The sequence below is a fragment of the Ictidomys tridecemlineatus genome, chromosome 7 (assembly GCF_052094955.1).
Source record: "Ictidomys tridecemlineatus isolate mIctTri1 chromosome 7, mIctTri1.hap1, whole genome shotgun sequence".
In the NCBI taxonomy this organism is placed as follows: Eukaryota; Metazoa; Chordata; class Mammalia; order Rodentia; family Sciuridae; genus Ictidomys; species Ictidomys tridecemlineatus.
In genome coordinates this window covers 17,875,217-17,892,694 of record NC_135483.1, presented here as the reverse complement: position 1 = coordinate 17,892,694, position 17,478 = coordinate 17,875,217, and positions in this window count along the sequence as shown.

The window sequence follows — 17,478 nt, the reverse complement described above, 5'->3', positions numbered from 1 at the left end:
TCTATGTGGATATACAGTTATCTGGAAATAAAAATTTAATTAGAAAATGTGTTACTTAATGTCTTTCCCCTACCTCAAGGTCTATTGTAACCTGGTGAGATAGAGAAGAGATATTTTTCCAAGTTATTTCAATAGATTTTAATCACATCTAGGGCTTTGTCCAAATTCCAGAGAGAGTTGTCTTCCTTTTCAAAGACCCAGAACTAATACAGAATTGCTGGTTCCACCATCCTAAGACAAACACATTAGACAAATGTAAATGTATTAGATTTGTCATTTGATGAATGAGGGGAAAAAAAAAGCCAACATTTCCAGGAAGACAGTGGCAGCTTGAATGAGCAGTTTCTTAAGTTACCCAGGAGGAAGTTGCAGTCACGGGTATCTAAGGAGACACCTTGAGCAGCCTGCTTCCCAAGCCTGCCACCAACGACGACTGTCCAGAACAAGAGAGTCTGGGATCAATTAAGAAAAGTGAACTTCTAACCTATGTGAACTGTCACGTTGGAGGCCTGGTCTGGGCGGTCTCCCAGGTCCCAGGGGTTAATCACAGCCCTCCACAGCTAATAAGACCCTCCCGTGTTTTCCTACCTTCACTTACCAAGTTGTGCCCTTTGAGGCCCTGGAGGAGAAAGTTCCCTTTTCCTTTATTTCCAGGGAAGGGTCTGGGGGTGGGTGGGAGATCAGAATAGATAAGAATGCAGGCTGTCTAACCGGAGCTGTGGCTGGCATGTAATAAGTGCTCAATGCATTTTTGTCAAATATTTCTTTGAAATAAACCTTCAGAGGTGTTCTGATCACAGCTCCTGATCTATAGACCAGAAGAAAAACCACCCACTGGTTTAAATGCTTCCTGTGTGTACCCATCATTCCTTTTCAATGTGCCCTGCCACCGATGGTATTTTTTAGTGTCCATTTAACAGATGAGGCCATTGAGGCCCACGCAGATTGAACAGTTGCCAGTTCACATAGCGGGAAAGTGATGAAGCTAGATGTATCCATGGCCAGTGTAATCCCAGCACTTCCGATTAGGCACATCCTGCGTCTAGTCATTTAACAGGGAGTGTCTGTTCACTGGCAGAAATATATATTCATCATTGAAGGCATCTCCCCCGGTTTGGATCTTAACCAACATTCTCATAAAAAGTTTCACAAAGCATTCACTTCATGTTTATAACAATCTTACGCTGTGGAAGTTGTCAACTCTAGTTTATAAAGGAGAAAGTGGGGTCAATGTATTTAAGTGGCTAAAAATGGGGTCCCGTGGAGTAAGTGGTGAACTTAGTGTCTGATAGTTCCACCTTCCAAAACTGACTCGTGGGTTTACTGTATGTTGTTGAATCTTGCATTTCATTGTCAACAATTTTGCTCTGAATTTCAGTTAAATGTAGTTGAGCTGACCCTAACTAGTTTTGTCGAAGTATTGATTGTTTGCCTATAAGAAAGCCTTTATTTGCTGTCTCGGTGGGTTGATGTGAAGAAAGAATGTGAGGATACCAGCGAAAAGTCTTTGTTAGCTGTGAATTAGAAACAGCTTTTAGTTAACAATTTGATCATTGTTTTTTAGAATCATTTTTATTTTGATAAGACAATGCCAAAGTAGTTCATTGGATTATAATTTTTGGTCATATATTTAAGTCTGAATTCACTTTTATGTGTAAATTAACTCACTTGTTTAACAAGTGAGCTTTGATCAGTATTAAATGAGATGCAGTACACCAGACCCTATAGACAGTATACAGTAGTAGCATATTACATAACTATCACTTAATTTTCATCATGCAGCAGCCATGTCTTATTTACCATTACCCATCTCACTCCGTGTGTGTTAATCAACTTTTCATTACTGTGACCAAAATACCTGATAAAAACAACTTAGAACAGATTTATCTTGTCTCATGTTTTCAGAGATCTCAGTCAATGGTCAGCTGGCTCTGTTGCTTTGGTTCTGAAGTGAGGTGGAACATCATGGTGAAAGGTATGGCAGAGAAAAGCTGCTCAGATCCTGGCAGCCAGGAAGCAGACAGAAAGATAGGAAAGGACTGGGGACAAGTCCAGGGCATACCCCCAGTTACCTACTTCCTCCAACCATTTCCCATATCCTACAGTTTTCACCATTCCCTGATAGTGAATTCAGCTATTAACATATTAATCCACTGGTGAGATCAGAGCCCTGATGATCCAATCACATCCTCAAAGCCCCACCTCTGAGTGTTGTTGCTTTGGAGACCCAGCCTTGGGAGACATTCCAGATCAAAATCATAACACCATGTCTAGCAAGAGTTAATGCTTAACGAATGCAGATTAAATGTGGAAAAAATTAAAACTTACTTCTTTTCCATTAAAAGTTTACGAGGCTGTCAAAAGTTAACGAGAAAATAAATGTCATGAGTCAAAAGAGAGATGCAGGATATAATTTGGTGGATTAGAATTATCTAGTTTACGGAAGAGGTAGTGATTACTCAAAGTAATACAAATCAACCAGATAGCCTCGGTGAACCAGAAATTGTTCAACAGGGTAAGTTTCAAACTTACTTCCATCAGTGTGCCCCTCTGCCCACAGATGTTCTTCTGGTTCTTCAGGCCAGGCAGAGTCCAGAGAAATCGATTTTAAGAAACACTCATGGTAATTCTTATGATCAGATAAGTACAATGAACACTGTTGTAGAAAAAGTAAGGTATTTAAACAAGTTGTGTGAAATAGTTGGACAAGATAAGAAAAAAGTTTGTAAGACGTTGTTCCTTTTTCTTCCATTTTATTAAGCAAAGTAATCTTCCAGATATTAGGAACATCTGGGGAAATTTTTTCCCACAATTTACATAGATCTAAGTACTCAGAGTTAGCCTTGGCATTCATCCATTTATGTCCTGAGTTCAATGCAGCCATTGATTACTACTTCATACAAATGACTTCAAATACTTCAAATGATTGTTATTTACTATTGTGCTCACTTTACCAACATCCATGTGCTCTGCCTCAAGATTTCTGTCTCTCTTAGACACACACACACACACACACACACACACACACACACACAGAGAGAGAGAGAGAGAGAGAGAGAGAGAGAGAGAGAGAGAGAGAGAAATCAATTACTGTAATTATAAGGACTATGATGGGTTATACAGAGAAGTCTGCAAGTTCAGTCTACCACTAATTCATGACCTTGTAAAATCACTTAGTTTTTGCTTCAGCAATGTCTGCACCATTGAGGTGAAAGAATAAATGGATCTAAAACCTGGAAATTTCTGCATGATGATGCTTTAAAATTATGGAAAACAAGGATTTATTTGCAAAGCAAGACTATATGTTTTCTCTTCAGTCCTACAGGTGTCATTCAACAGTCACTATGTGGTGGGCACTGAATTTCTTGGTGTCTCTGAAAATAACCACTACCTTGCTGTAGGCAGAAATGTATTCTCCAGAGTTGTTTTCTCAATAACATTTATTTTAACAATAATATGCTTAGTCTGCTGTGTAAATACGACTTCAGTGATTAGGCAGCCTGCCCAGTCAAACATTGTTTGGGGTTATAATTATAGCTATTTAATTGTTGAACCCTCTCATATAGCTGCAAAAGAATACCGGTTTGTTTACACACAGCAATTTTAAACTTGTTTCTTCTTGCATCCTTTTTCTTCTTTAAAGGAGAACTCAGGATAATTCTTTTCTAGCCTGAAACCCGAGAGTACAATTAAGGTCCCCACAAACACAACAGGACTTGGAGACTCCCTTTTGGTTAAAGTAAGGAGCTGTTGCCATGATTTGTTTTAGTTTGATAAACAGAGAGAACTGTTCTGTTCTGAGACCTCTTCCCCCCGCTCCACTCAGAAAGGGGGTGTTTATGTACAGCTGTGGGGAATTACTCACAGGAGGTTTAAACAGTGGAAAATGAAAACATCCTCTTTTTTTTTTTGGACCCACCCAGCCCACCAAGGTTTACAGTCTTACCCAATGAAAAGACAGACTTGGATTCACTGATAACTCCCCTTGGAAAATGGAGACCCAATCTCTACCAGGACAGCGCATTAAGGGTAGCAGAGGGTTGGAGAACCAGTATGCTTCCCAAAGGGATTTGCTTCAAAACCAGCTTTCAGATTAGATACCAGTGTTGACAGAGCCAGAGTGATCAGGGTTGTAATAAAAATATAACCTGTGGATGAGTATAGAAATTGCACTGTGATTTCTGCAGGGCCATTAAACCCCCTTTTATCCAATGAATGTTTTCAAGACACTCTAACTTTTGTTTTATATGGATGTTGGGTAAAGGATAGAAGGGTCTCTTCTTTCAAATTTTCCCTCAAGTCATCTTTTTTTTTTATCCATTACGTTTAATTACTTTGTTCTGTGCAAAGAGAAAGAAGATAATTTAACTGAATGAGAAACATGATTAAATGAATTCATAATAATTGGCTCCATAACACCTTGAAATGAATGGCTATAATTTTAATAAATGAATCACTAGCCATATTGACATTATATCATGACTTTTTGTTTCTGCAAAGAAATTTTAAGTAAATACCATTATGCAGGGCTTGAAGTGACCATTGCTAAATTTCCTTGCAAATTGGTTGATATAATAGCTGGATAAATGGCACAATTTACAAGTCCCTTCATTATTACTGTGCCAGCTTTCTCATGTGATAAACCTAAATTTTCTCAGGTTTAATCTTATAATTAAACCAAAAATGTCCCATAAAATATAACTTCAAATAATGTCAATATACCTGTTTTACAAGAATGCTTTATTTCCTCTGTCTTGACAGGGTATGTAATCAATAGGTAAAGATGTCCTGAAAAGAACGTTATCAGCAATATTGGTAGTAAAGACCCCATGAAGTGGTTAGCCTTGTCTATAATACTCTATTTAAATGGTAACACACACTTATTCTTTATCCATTTAATTCCTATTTTTCAAAAGGCAAAGATACCATGCATTGGGAAGCAGGTATGACATAATCAGGGAAGCTTACTTATATAAACAAAAGTCACCACTAACATGAGATTATCTCAGAGAGAAAATGTTTAGTTTATGTATATTATCCAGTAGTTAAAGCACAAAGATGCTTATTCAGTTTTCTAGGGGAAATAAAACTGGCACCTAAACTTTGTGTTCTTTTTTTTTTTTAATAATAATTAAATAGCTTTAAGAAACAATATTCTCTTCTATCCTTCCCTCTATTCCTATTTTCCTTTCTGTTCATTTCTTCATAAACTTTTTTTTTCATATTTTAAAATATCATTGCTAAGCTTATTTTTAATTCTTTTTTAAAAAGTCTTTTTTATTGTTTCAATGTTTTCTTTCCAAAGTTTAGCTCATATACATATATTCTATATAAATTAAATTATTATATATAAAAACATAATGGTATACATGTATATAACAGATTAAGAGGAGGATTGATAGTGAATTGGAGAAGAAATTGAGAAATTTAAGCTATTGTCATTTAGTTGCTTAAGTAAAAACAAGCTAATTAAGAGACACATATATATGATATATATTTATACATATATATGTATTTTACATATATATATATGTAAAATACTGGTACTGGGGATTGAACCTAGGGATGCTCTACCACTGAGTTCCATCTTCAGCATTTTTTAGTTTTTATTTTGAGCCACAGTCTTACTAAATTTCCCAGGCTGGCCTCAAACTTGCAATCCTTCTGCCTCAGCCTCCTTAGTAGCTGGGATTAAGGTGTATACCATCTCAAAAATATTTCTCAAATGAGAATACATGATATTTTTCTTTCTTGTGGCCTGAGTTATTTAACTTATTATAATATTCTCCAGTTCCAACCATGTTTCTGCAAATAATAGAATTTCTTTTTTAATGGTTGAATAATATAATACATGTGTATATATACATGTGTGTGTACGTATATATACTGTATTTTCTTTATGCCTTCAACTGTTAATGAACACTTAAATTGATTCTAAATCTTCACTACTGTTTATAGTGCTACAATAAAAAAGGTAGTGCAGATAATCTCTTTGACATACTGGTTTCCTTTTTTTTAGATATGTTCCCAGTAGCAAAATTGCTGGATCATATGGTAGTTCTATTTCTAGTTTTTTGAGGAATCTCCATAATACATGTTATCACTTATATGTGGAAACTAAAAATTGAATTCATACAAGTAGATAGGAGAACAGTAGTTAATACCAGAGGCTGGGAAGGGTGGTTAGGGAGGATGGCTAATGGGTACTAGGATACCACTGAAGAAGGAGGTGTAAATTCTAATGTTCCATTGCACAGTGAGGTAGCTATGTCTAACAACTTTTAATTGTACATTTCAAAAGGACAGAGAGAATTTTAAATGTTTCTAGCACAAAGAAAGGTTAAATATTTGAGGGAGCAGTAAAATCAACTACCTTAATCTGATCATTATACTTCGTACATAAGTGTTGGAATATCACACGGTATCCCCTAAATATGTACAAATAGGAGTAAATAAATTTTTTTTTAAAAACCGGGTATGGTGGCACAAGTCTATAATCCTGGCGGGGATTTTTACCATCATTATTATTATTTCTTTATTGTCAAAGTTAGAAAGGACTGGAGATGTGACTCAGTGGTTAAGTGCTTCTGGATTCAATCCCTGATATATATTTTTTTTAATTGTCAGTGAAAATGAGTAAATATGTACTAATATTTAAAAATGTGAAAAATAGCCCCTTCTTTCAGAGAAAGAATCTGGAAGAAAAAGAAAAGACACTTTTTTGTCATGCTGGTCCTTCCATTGGCCTATCAATATTTGTGCAAAACCTTCCTTTGGGTTGTGGCTAGAATAGTCCTACACCTAATTTTTTCCTCTTGAGCATCTATTGCGGTACTAAGCAGAGTTAGACAGGATAACAGAAGCAAGTCAAACAGAGGTGATCTTTAAAACACAATTATCCTGGACTCCCTGAGTTTAAAAGAATCCATTTGAGGCTAGAAAATGAGCATTTTTTTATCCAAAAGGTTGCAGCTGTTACATTCTCGTGAGAATACACAAAGCAAGACCTATCCATGCCAGGTTTTCTTGATTGCCTAACTTTGGTGATTCAGAGATAAAATCCAAAAATAGGCATTTATAAAGGCAAGGATGAGAGGAAGCCTCAGAACTGGGGTTGGTGCTCACTGCTGCTGGTTCTTGGACTATAAACCCTTAAGTTATTCTTCCCCTAAGTTTGCCAGGCTGCCGGAGAGAGAGAGAGAGTCTTGTTTCAGTCAAAACAGTCACAGGCCTTTCCATACAACATACTCTGTTCTGTCTACACTGGTGGTTATTTCCAAAAAACAGAATAACAGAAGTCTTGAATCAAATAATGAAACCAGAAAACTTAAGCCCTCAGATAAAAGGAAAACAAAACAAAAACAACAAGGAAGAGGAGAAAATATATTTTCCCAGGAATGCTCACATCCCTACAGATTCGGTTTTCAAAGTGGATTTTCTTTGAATAGGGTTTGGATTTGCCAACAGGCTATTAGGATATAATACACTACTCACAATTCTCCAAGAAAAGATCTAAGGTTTGTTATAATTTTCCCATTTTCCCAGAGATGGGTCGCGCCAAGAGGAATAGGTTGAAGGAAAGTGGGCAAAAGATTGTGAGAGCAGGAAAATGTTGCTGGATCCCATCCAGTGCTCTTCAAAGGATAACCTCTTCCAAACAGAGCAAACCTTCAGGGGGAGATTATGCAAAGCCTCTGCCTTCCAGCACCCCTGAGAACCTGCCACCCCCATCCATTCAGACTTAGGGATTAAGAAAACTAGAGGAATGAAAGCATCTATTTATCGTGTGGTCCATGTCAAGAATTGTTCTTCTGGGCTGTTCTGGGCTAGATCCTGTGGCTTCACTGGTGGTGTGATCATTGCTTTTACGTTTTTGGGGGGTGGAGATGCATCTATATTGTCTGATAATTCAGTACTTATTTTTTCCACAAGGATGCCTAATTGTGTAACTCCTGGCTAGATTTCCATAGCCGAATGATAGAAATCAGAGTTGGAAAAGACCTATTAGGTCATTTTACCCTAACTCCTGCCAGTCAGAGTTTTGCCTCTAATATGCTGGATGATACGTCCACCCCTTCCCATGGGAGATTAGCTTCCACAATCCAATTAGTTCACACTGCCAACACTTTTTCTGTGACATTCAATTTACAATTGATAGCATTGTTTTTCTTAATTCAGTTCTCAATAAGTGTTTAATTTCTCTTATTGTTTTCAAATTTTAATCCACAGATAAGTTCCTATTTTCTTATTTTTCCCCAAATGCACTTATTTATTTCATTGATGCTTTTTTCCTAGAATCTTTCATTTATTGGTTCACATTTGTTATTCTTTGCATGACTCTGGGTCTCTTTGATATAAAGATAATGAAGACTTTGAAATTCCCAACATGGCCCATCTCCTTCACAGGGTACAAACAGTGCAATTAAGAAGAGAATTGAGACTTTAATTTTTAAAATAAGATTTAGGTTTCTCCAACATTTTGTTCCTAGTTTTCATTAGTTTCTGGCAGAATGGTTAATGGCCTGAGAAATGTCGGCAGTTCTTTTTGTGTGTGCGTGTGTGTTGCTGCTGTGAAAACCTTGGCTCAGAAGATCAGACGAGATAAGACAAAAGAGAAGGTATAGGAGGAGGAGATGCAAAATATATTTCTGAGCTTAGGAACAGAAGAAGCTCAACTTTCTATTAGTAAACTTCACTCTCTGATGATATCGCCCCTTTCCAGGCACTATGAGGTGAACCACACAGGGCAGATCCCTTGAATGGGAAGCTCTCTAGGCAAGCCATTGCCCACCTGGAATTTTATTTCTTCCTTGCCTAAGGCCCTGGCTTCGTTCCTGCTTTGCCTGTCTCCCTCTTCTGACTCTGTCTTGTTTTGACCTGTAGGTTACATTTCTCGTCCAGTCCACCATGCAGAGTTGGTCTCCTCCTTAAGACCTCCTCCCAGCTTGCTGGTGCAAGGGAGGAGCCCTGCTTCTGGACTCTGCCCTCCGACTAAACTCTCTTGTGTCCCCTCCCTTTCCTGATGAGCCAATACCAACACCTGCCCAAACTCTATAGTTTTTCTCCTTCCTCCTACATCTTTTGTAGTTAAGACACTCTGTCCACTCAAATTTATGCAGCTATATTTGAGATTACAGTCCTGACTCAAAGTAGCCTGCTTAAATGGCTCTTTCGGGGAGCTGTATAGAGAATTCATGTCTCACAAACACAAGAAAAATATTTAAGGTCTATCAGCACCTGCTCAGTACCCTAGTCCCAAGTTGCTGTGACCATCCCCTGCTGGCTCTATTCCAGCAACATTGGTCTTTCCAGGGTTGCTGGGCTGGTGCTAACACCAATCTCTTTTCCACTTGGGTTTTCGTCCTACTGTTCCCTCTCTTTGCCTAAGTTTTACCATTCATCAAGTCACAGATGACGTAGAATTTAAAAAAAAAATTGCCTCTAAGCATCCTTCCCTGGGTTCTAGTATTACACTTCATCATTGCGCTCTTTATTTGTCCCAAATTGTGAACATATACTTATTTATTTGTTAAACCGTTTGGAAAGTGTAAAACTCTATGATCTCATTTCTATGGTGCATAGTATATTACGGGTGCTCAAACAGGTGAACACTTCAACCACGAGAGCAAAAAGAAGACAGAATAAAGGTTGATGAAATTAATTAACACGTTATTGATGACTTAGTCTGTATGATTCTGGTTTTCTTCATATTTGTAACTTTGTAGTTTGGTTTTATAAAACTTGTCCTTATGAAAATCCATAGTCAGTATTATATCAGCAAAGTTTACTGGCTTTAGGTGATAGCAACAGCATTCTTTTTGCTTGTAAAAGAGACTTTACTGGGAAAAACAGAAAGCATATGTCACTGATGAGAAAATGAAGAAGCATGCTTGCAGAGTGCATAGAAACCAAAAGAACATGGAATCCAGACAGGAGAAGCAATGCCTTCAGGATGCTCCTGGCCTCTCTATTCCATTGTTTCCAGATGCTGCTGGAATCTCTAGGCACTATCATTAGCTCCACTGCAGGAACCCCACAGCAACTATCATGTATGAGTTCTGACCAAGCCTTTGTTAGCAACTAACTTGAGCTTCAGAGTCTGGATTAGAGGGCTGCTTGATCAACGACTGATTAGGTAACATGGTGCTGGACTCTAGAGGAGACAGAGAATCATGTAGCTACCTTTAGTATAGACATTTTTGAGATAGAAAATCTCACCCCTCTGGCTTGTTAGACAATGAGTTATTTCCTTCAAATGAGTAGGAGAAATGAATGATGGATACCTGTCAAGAAACCAATCAATCAAACCAAGCAATTAGCATGCAGCAACAGTAAGTGCTAGTCTTTGTCCAATAATGCATTAGAACATGTCATGCCTAACATTTGAGCTATATTTAGCTTTTTATGATCATCTTATGTTCATATTATTAATTTTGTGGATCTTCTTTCCTAGGAATCTGCACTTTTGAAATTTATTGGTCCTTAAAGGCATTAGATTGACGCCTTTGAGTTATTCTGTAGATTCCTTTGATGATACAGGTAGTTGAAAGAGTCTAAAGCTGGATTTCCTAGAAGCTGAGCCTGAGACTCAGATTAAAGGATATCTGAGAAGGGTGTGCAGCATTTAAAGTAGATATTTACTAACATCTGTTGGTTTTATTATTTTATTATTTGTATTTTTTTCACAAATAAGCAAAAAAGGAACATGATAAAATTAGCCCTGCAACAACCACTCAGCTTTTCTTTTTGACTTTCCCAGGGTATAAAAAGACTGTGGCTACATCATGGAAAACATCTGGTCAGACAGACTTCATTCAAAGAGCTGAACACTTTTCCTAGGCAGCCTCAACATGTGGTTGCTGTGAAGGACTCTTCACTCACTAGCTGTTTATTTTTCCACCCAGATGTTGACAGTTATATTAGGCCATAAATACGGCAAATAACAAACTGATACCTTACTGCAAAACCAATTCATTTCTACACATAAATACCCAAATATTGATATTGAAAGTTCTTATTCAGAAAAAAATGCCATTATGGTTATATGATGAATAACCATAAACAACAATAATCATAACCACAGAACTTCCCTTTAAGTCCTTAATATTTAATTGACAAAAATACTTATTAAAATGAAAGTATTATCATTATCCTCTGAATCATCAAGGAAACTGAGGCATAGTTAGATTTATGATGTAAAAAAAAGGCATACAACCGGTACATAATGAAGTAGGAATGATTTTTTTCATTATTGTTGGGTGTGTCAAAATGATCTCAGCATTTCATGGCAGTTCATTTTGACTCTGAATTAAACCGTCAGTGGAGTCACTAGTTTATTTTGTAAGTTTCTCATTTTCCAATCCATGTGTTGAAATCTCAAGAGTATAAATGTTCTGTCTTTTGGAGATAAAGGTATTGTAAATGGCCCACCAGCCACAGGGCAAGTTCTAACCTAGGAGCACTATGCTGAACACACCGTGTGGATGAGAGCATTTACAACTCTTATCTCAGTGCCTTCTCAGGTTTACCACCAGGGAACTACACCAATGGCCCATAGACCCAAATTAAGCTAACTAGTTGGCTGATCCAAGCAAATGAATTAATTTTACAAATCTATCATTTTTGAATACTTGGTGGACACGGTACCAGGTACTTCAGATGATTAGGAAGTTAGTTTGTTGCTCTCTTTTGGCTACTTCACTTCTCTCCCCTTTATTTGTTGTAGGTAACAATTCTCTCATATGTACACACCACATACTATTCCATCCACCTGACCACTGCTCATTGGTTCCAAAATGCACATGTGACACAAGCAAGACCAATGACACTACTTCCTCAGAATTTTCCTAACTTCAGTTGAATGGTAAGAACTTTTCTTCTCTATTCATGAAATTTATTAGAATGTTTGCACTGAGATGGCTATAATCTTGTTTTTAATTTTAAGGATATACATATTGAAAGAACACAGATCCTTGCAAAAAGAAGCAAGGTCAGAGGACAGAATGATAATCAGATAATTTGAATATACATATATTGATGGTATTTTTCTACTTTGTCTTAGTTTGCAGTTTGGTTAACTAGAATAAGTATGTTTCTTTTCTTTTTTTTTTTTTTTTGATCAGCCTTAAGCTTCCTGTTTCTGCCTTAATGTTATATTTAATACACTTACATTATCACAAACCACACAGAAACACCCATTAGTCTGATTCAACAAATCTGAAAATTAAGACCTGAATAGTTGATGTCATTGGCCACAGCTTGCATAATTAGCCAGTAGACAGCAGAGGCCAAATTCTAAATTTTCTCATGCAAAAGCTATTCATTAGCTATAATGCTCAGCAGAAACCTACATTAGTGAAAAAAATGAAACCATTTCTTAACACCTGAGATGTCTGAGCATGAATCACAAGAAGGATATCACATGTGTAATACATATATCTTAGCTCATGATTTTTACTTATTTAGTTTTTCATATGGTCTATCTAGAACTTTTGGTTACACATTCTTTCTATTCAACATGGTGAGCACAAATATAATGCTCAGGCAATGGAATCAAAAGAAGTAATCAAAATAGTTTAATAATTTTGAAGATTTTTTTTAACCACACAGTGTTAGATATGGAGCAGAGAAAAATTTGCATGGGCTAAAACATTTACTAAAACACTTTCACAAATATATCATCTTGTTTTTGGAAGGAATATGTCTTACCCATGTTACAGACCTCAGTTCCCACCATCTTTGACATCACTCTCTATGATTCATAATACTTCCATTTTTCTTATTAGGAAAATCACCATTTAAACATTTTTCAATTACCCTTATATTCATGGAAATTTCATTTGGCTTTTTTGTTTAATAACTGTCAGGGCTATTTTTTGAATATAGAAAACAATATTTTCCTAACTTCAGCAGATGCGTGGCATTGGAAGTGGAAATAGAGGAGGATGATACACCATGCAGAATGGAAGACTCTGGTTTAGCTGGACCTATTTCTTAGCAAAGAGAGTGAGGCTTACACACTTTCCTCTCTACCAACTCACATCACTCATGAAACACATCACCTGGTAAAAATCTTAATTACTTTGTGCCATGTATTACTAAGTAATAATTGTAATCTTCAATGTTTGGTCTGCTGTAGCCAAGGTCATGCATTATACTGGTTTCTTAAAATATTGCCAGTAATATGCCATTTAGTCTGAAGACCTTCTGAATAAGGTTTTGGCATTAATTTTCATGTGTGTGCATACGCGCGCACACACACACACACACACACACATCTTTGACCAGGGGTAGTCTACCATTTACTCATTTGTTCATCATTCACTAACTTATCATTCAAACCTTTAATATTACCCCACTATTCTAAAATTCCCTCTGACATGATACAATTACACAGTGCCAAAGACTTGCGTTTGTACAGCATTTCCATGTGTCTGGGTTAAAGCAATTTGTCCTTATCTTGCAAAAATTACATCCTAGAAAAAGTATGTGTGTGGGTTTTTTGTTTGTTTGTTTGTTTTCTTCTGTTTGTAGCCTGCCCTCATTCTCGTTCTCGGTCTCCTCCTCTTTTATCTTTAATGTCTAGAACCTCCTGATTCCTCACAAAGGAGAACCACCCCAGATTGATCTTATGCCTTCCCACCATCTGTATGTTCATAGTATAGCATTTGGTATTTCACTGACATTATGAACAAGATTCAGTCATGAACTTCTTTGTCTCAGGGATCTTGTTGTTTATCCTCATTTGTCTTATGTTAAAGCCCCTGAAGCATTGCCAATGAAATGGAAAAGAAAGTCTGTCGTAAGTCCTATGAGAAAAACTAATCTGCAGTTGGGTTTCAACATAAACTTGGACTTGTAGATTGGGATTCTAGGAGGCTTCCAGGAGATAAAGAAGAAAGTAGAGATGCTCAGTAGCTGTTTGGCCAGCCTGGACTCACATGAGCATATTAGAACATTGTTGACTTCTCTACAATTTCTCTCTTCCCCTCACCATAGGCTCTAACTCTTTGCTGCTCATTTATTGAGCCTGAGATACTGGTGTGCTTCCATCCTATGACTATGCCCTTCATTTTTACTGCTTGGTCCTGATCTGGATGGACCATATTCTCCCCAGTCCCCCTGCTTGTCCCCTTTGCAAACCAAGGTTTACCTGAGGGAGGTGAGTTAGCAATATGACCCTCAAGTCCACAATAGCTGGAGGAATTCAGACGAAAAGGCACACCCATTATATAAGCTTCATGGGGCAGGGACCTGCCTGTCTATCCCATGGAAGTTTCCCCCAGACTAAAGCATCAAATATAAACCAAATATCTGATGAATGAATAAGTTGTAGAAGAAAGTGTTAAAAGGAGAGAGTCTAGAAGTGGACCTCACCAGACATAAAGGTGAGTGGACCAATGGTGTAGGCACTGGGAATAGCTGGCCATTTAGAAACTGTCTTGACTGTTTACTCAAAATCACTTTTAACTGTCTTTATGTAGTATGTTCTCACCTTCTGTGCTGATGGTATAGAAGGAGAACTTCTATTAGCAGGTGTCTTAGACTTCATCCAATTTAATCTCTGATCAGTGCAGAAACCACCTGGCCCACTGCCTTTCTTCCTTTCTTCAGTAGCTCCAATGACAGACGACTTTCTGGGATCATAGTTCCCAGGTCAGGCTGTGCCTGTTGTTAGAATGTTCTTTTTTATATCCTATTGAAAATCAACAGTTGGAAAGCTTCTAGCACAGTGGATGGCATAGAAAAGATATCCAATTCCAGTAAGTATTGGAGATTAAAAAAAATCACAATACCTATAACTTTGAATCTTATGTTCTATGTCTTTTATCCTCACAATAAATGATAACTTAAGAAAGGAGGGCAATTCTTATAGATCTTGAAGATGTAACACATTAGAAAAAAATAAAAATAAAAAGTTTGGTTTACTTGCTTTACATTGGTTATGTTAATTTATGTGACCAGCTTACCAGTCTCATCAACTATCTTGCAACACTATAACCAGAGGGTACACATTTAACAGTGCCAGTTCCACCAGGTTGTGGTTGTTCTTGATTATGGTCTTTATGCTTTGCCTTTCTATAGATTAAGGTTATTTGTTTACTTAAAATTTTAAACAACTGGAAAAGCCACTGGGTTGAGGTTTTTGTTTTTTTGTTTCCTAAATTACTAGATGAAGCAGAGGAAGAAAGAATTGAAAAAGACCAGGAATAAGCAGAGAAGGAGGAGCCAGAAGAGAAAGGAAAAGAAGACTGACATTCTGCTCTGTGGGCTTGGGATCCAGATGCATTGGATTCTTCAAAATACTGGCCAGTTCTAAGTGATATGTAGGTCAGTTCTCTATCAGCAAATGGTTCCCATGTTTGGAACAAAATAGCCCTTAGCATTTTTCCATCTCTTCTTTTAACCGCAGACCGACTATGGAGTGTCTTTGGAGGTCAATCCTTTTCTGGTAAACTGTAGGCTGAAATGATTTGTATTTCATTTCCGGATTATTTGACATCAGCATTCCAGTTGCTCTGTAGTAATCAATGGGATGTATCTGGGAGCGTCCTGGACGTGTCCAACCTATTGTCACTGATCCTCTGTGGGTTTGCTCTGACAGCTTCCATGTGGGCTCCAGAGAAGGGCTGGGTTGCCAGAGGATTGTAAATATGAGCTTGGGTGAGGCCCAAATCCTCCAGATGTGGCTGTTTCATATTTTCAATGTGAATTCAAGGACCTACCCTCCTCTTTGACGGAGATAACAAGTGTCTCATCTCGTAATCAGAAAAATGTGGTCGTTTCAGTGGGGATATCTGCAGACAGCTTTTTCTTCAACTTACTCTTGGCTACATATAAGAAGCCTGGACTTCTTTTTCCCTCTGGTCCATTTGAGATCCTAAGGCCACGTCTGAGCACTCACTCTTTTTGCTAAGTCAAGGATTTGGGCTCCACCTTCTACTTATCTCTCTGTGGAAGCCAATGTGGTCTCTGACTGGACAAGGAACGTACACGAGGAAGTAACCTGTCAAATGAGTCAGTGCTGGTCTGACCAGAACTTCCTCCTTCTCCTCACTTCCTGTAAGTGCAAGCTCAGATTTAGTGGTGGTAGGAAGTATTTCAACTAAATTCCTGTGGTCATAGTCTCCATTTCCAAGCAGTGGGTCACTCTGTGTGCATGGGGATGAGCCAGGCATTTTGCGTCTCTCTCTGCATCAGTTAAGTGTACTTTTATAAGGCACATTCCCTCCCCAAATGGGAAAACCAACAAAGTATCAAGGCTGAGAAAACAGATTAAATATAACAAGATTTTTGCCCATGTACTAATGGCCACTGTATTGGATTCCATGAAGAACTTGGTGAAATGAAAGGCATTGCTAGAATTCTTGACCATATTTTCTTTATTTCCTACGATGTATGCTTTATAAAACTCCAAATAAAACAAATAACATTAATTAGTAGAAGCAGTAGCTCAAATGATATCTTGGCTTTGTTTAGTGCAAAATATTTTAAATATTTAAAAAGTATTTTGGGGCTGGGGCTGTAACTCAGTGGCAGAGCGCTTGCCTCGAATGCATGAGGCACAGTTTCATCGTAGCATCACATAAAAATAAACAACTAAAATAAAGGCATTCTGTCCATCTACAATTACAAAACAATTTTTAAGAAAGTATTTTGGTGTCTACAGTCTTTGGCACCAAGGAATAAATCTGATTTTATTTTAAAAAAAGCATTTAGTATACATATCTATGAATATTTATTGCTTCAAAGGCTATATACTTCCATTGCTGAAGAATTAGTTCTCCTTTTTCGTCTTTTCTCCTAGTCAAACACTCTTTAAGTATATAATGGAGAAACCTCACATCCCTACCAGCTTGTTATCACAGTGGTCTCGATTAGGGATAAGAACAAGTCAGACACTCCTTAAAAGGGTATGTTAAATAACTGGGGTTGAGAACATTGTCTATGCTGGAGTGAGGCAAAGATGTTTATTGCCATGTTTTGTATGATTTTTAATGTTTGAGGATAAAACATGACTAAGTAAATTTTTAAAAATCTACACAATTCTATAAATTATTTGTAATATTTTATCACTATTAAAATGATGCTTATAAAGAACTAATGATGTGAGGAAAGGCTAAAAATATACACTATAAGATACAAAAAAAGTATAAAATAAGACTATTTTCATATTTCCAGCCTGACATCATCTAGATAAATGCAAGTAACAGGAACAAAACTAGAAAGAAATGTGCCCAAAACAATAACAGTAATTCCCCATAGAAAGAAATGTGCCCAAAACAGTAACAGTAATTCCCCCTGTTCCCTCAAATTATAGACAGGCTTCTGCTGCTTCTCACTGTAATTCATCTAATTATCTGCAATGAGTTGGTGTTATCTTGATAATGGAATAACATTTAAGTTTGAATTAAGGAAAAGAAAAGCGTGCTCAAAGCAGAAGTGAGCTCATGTGTTCGACTTCCCAAGTTAATTCCC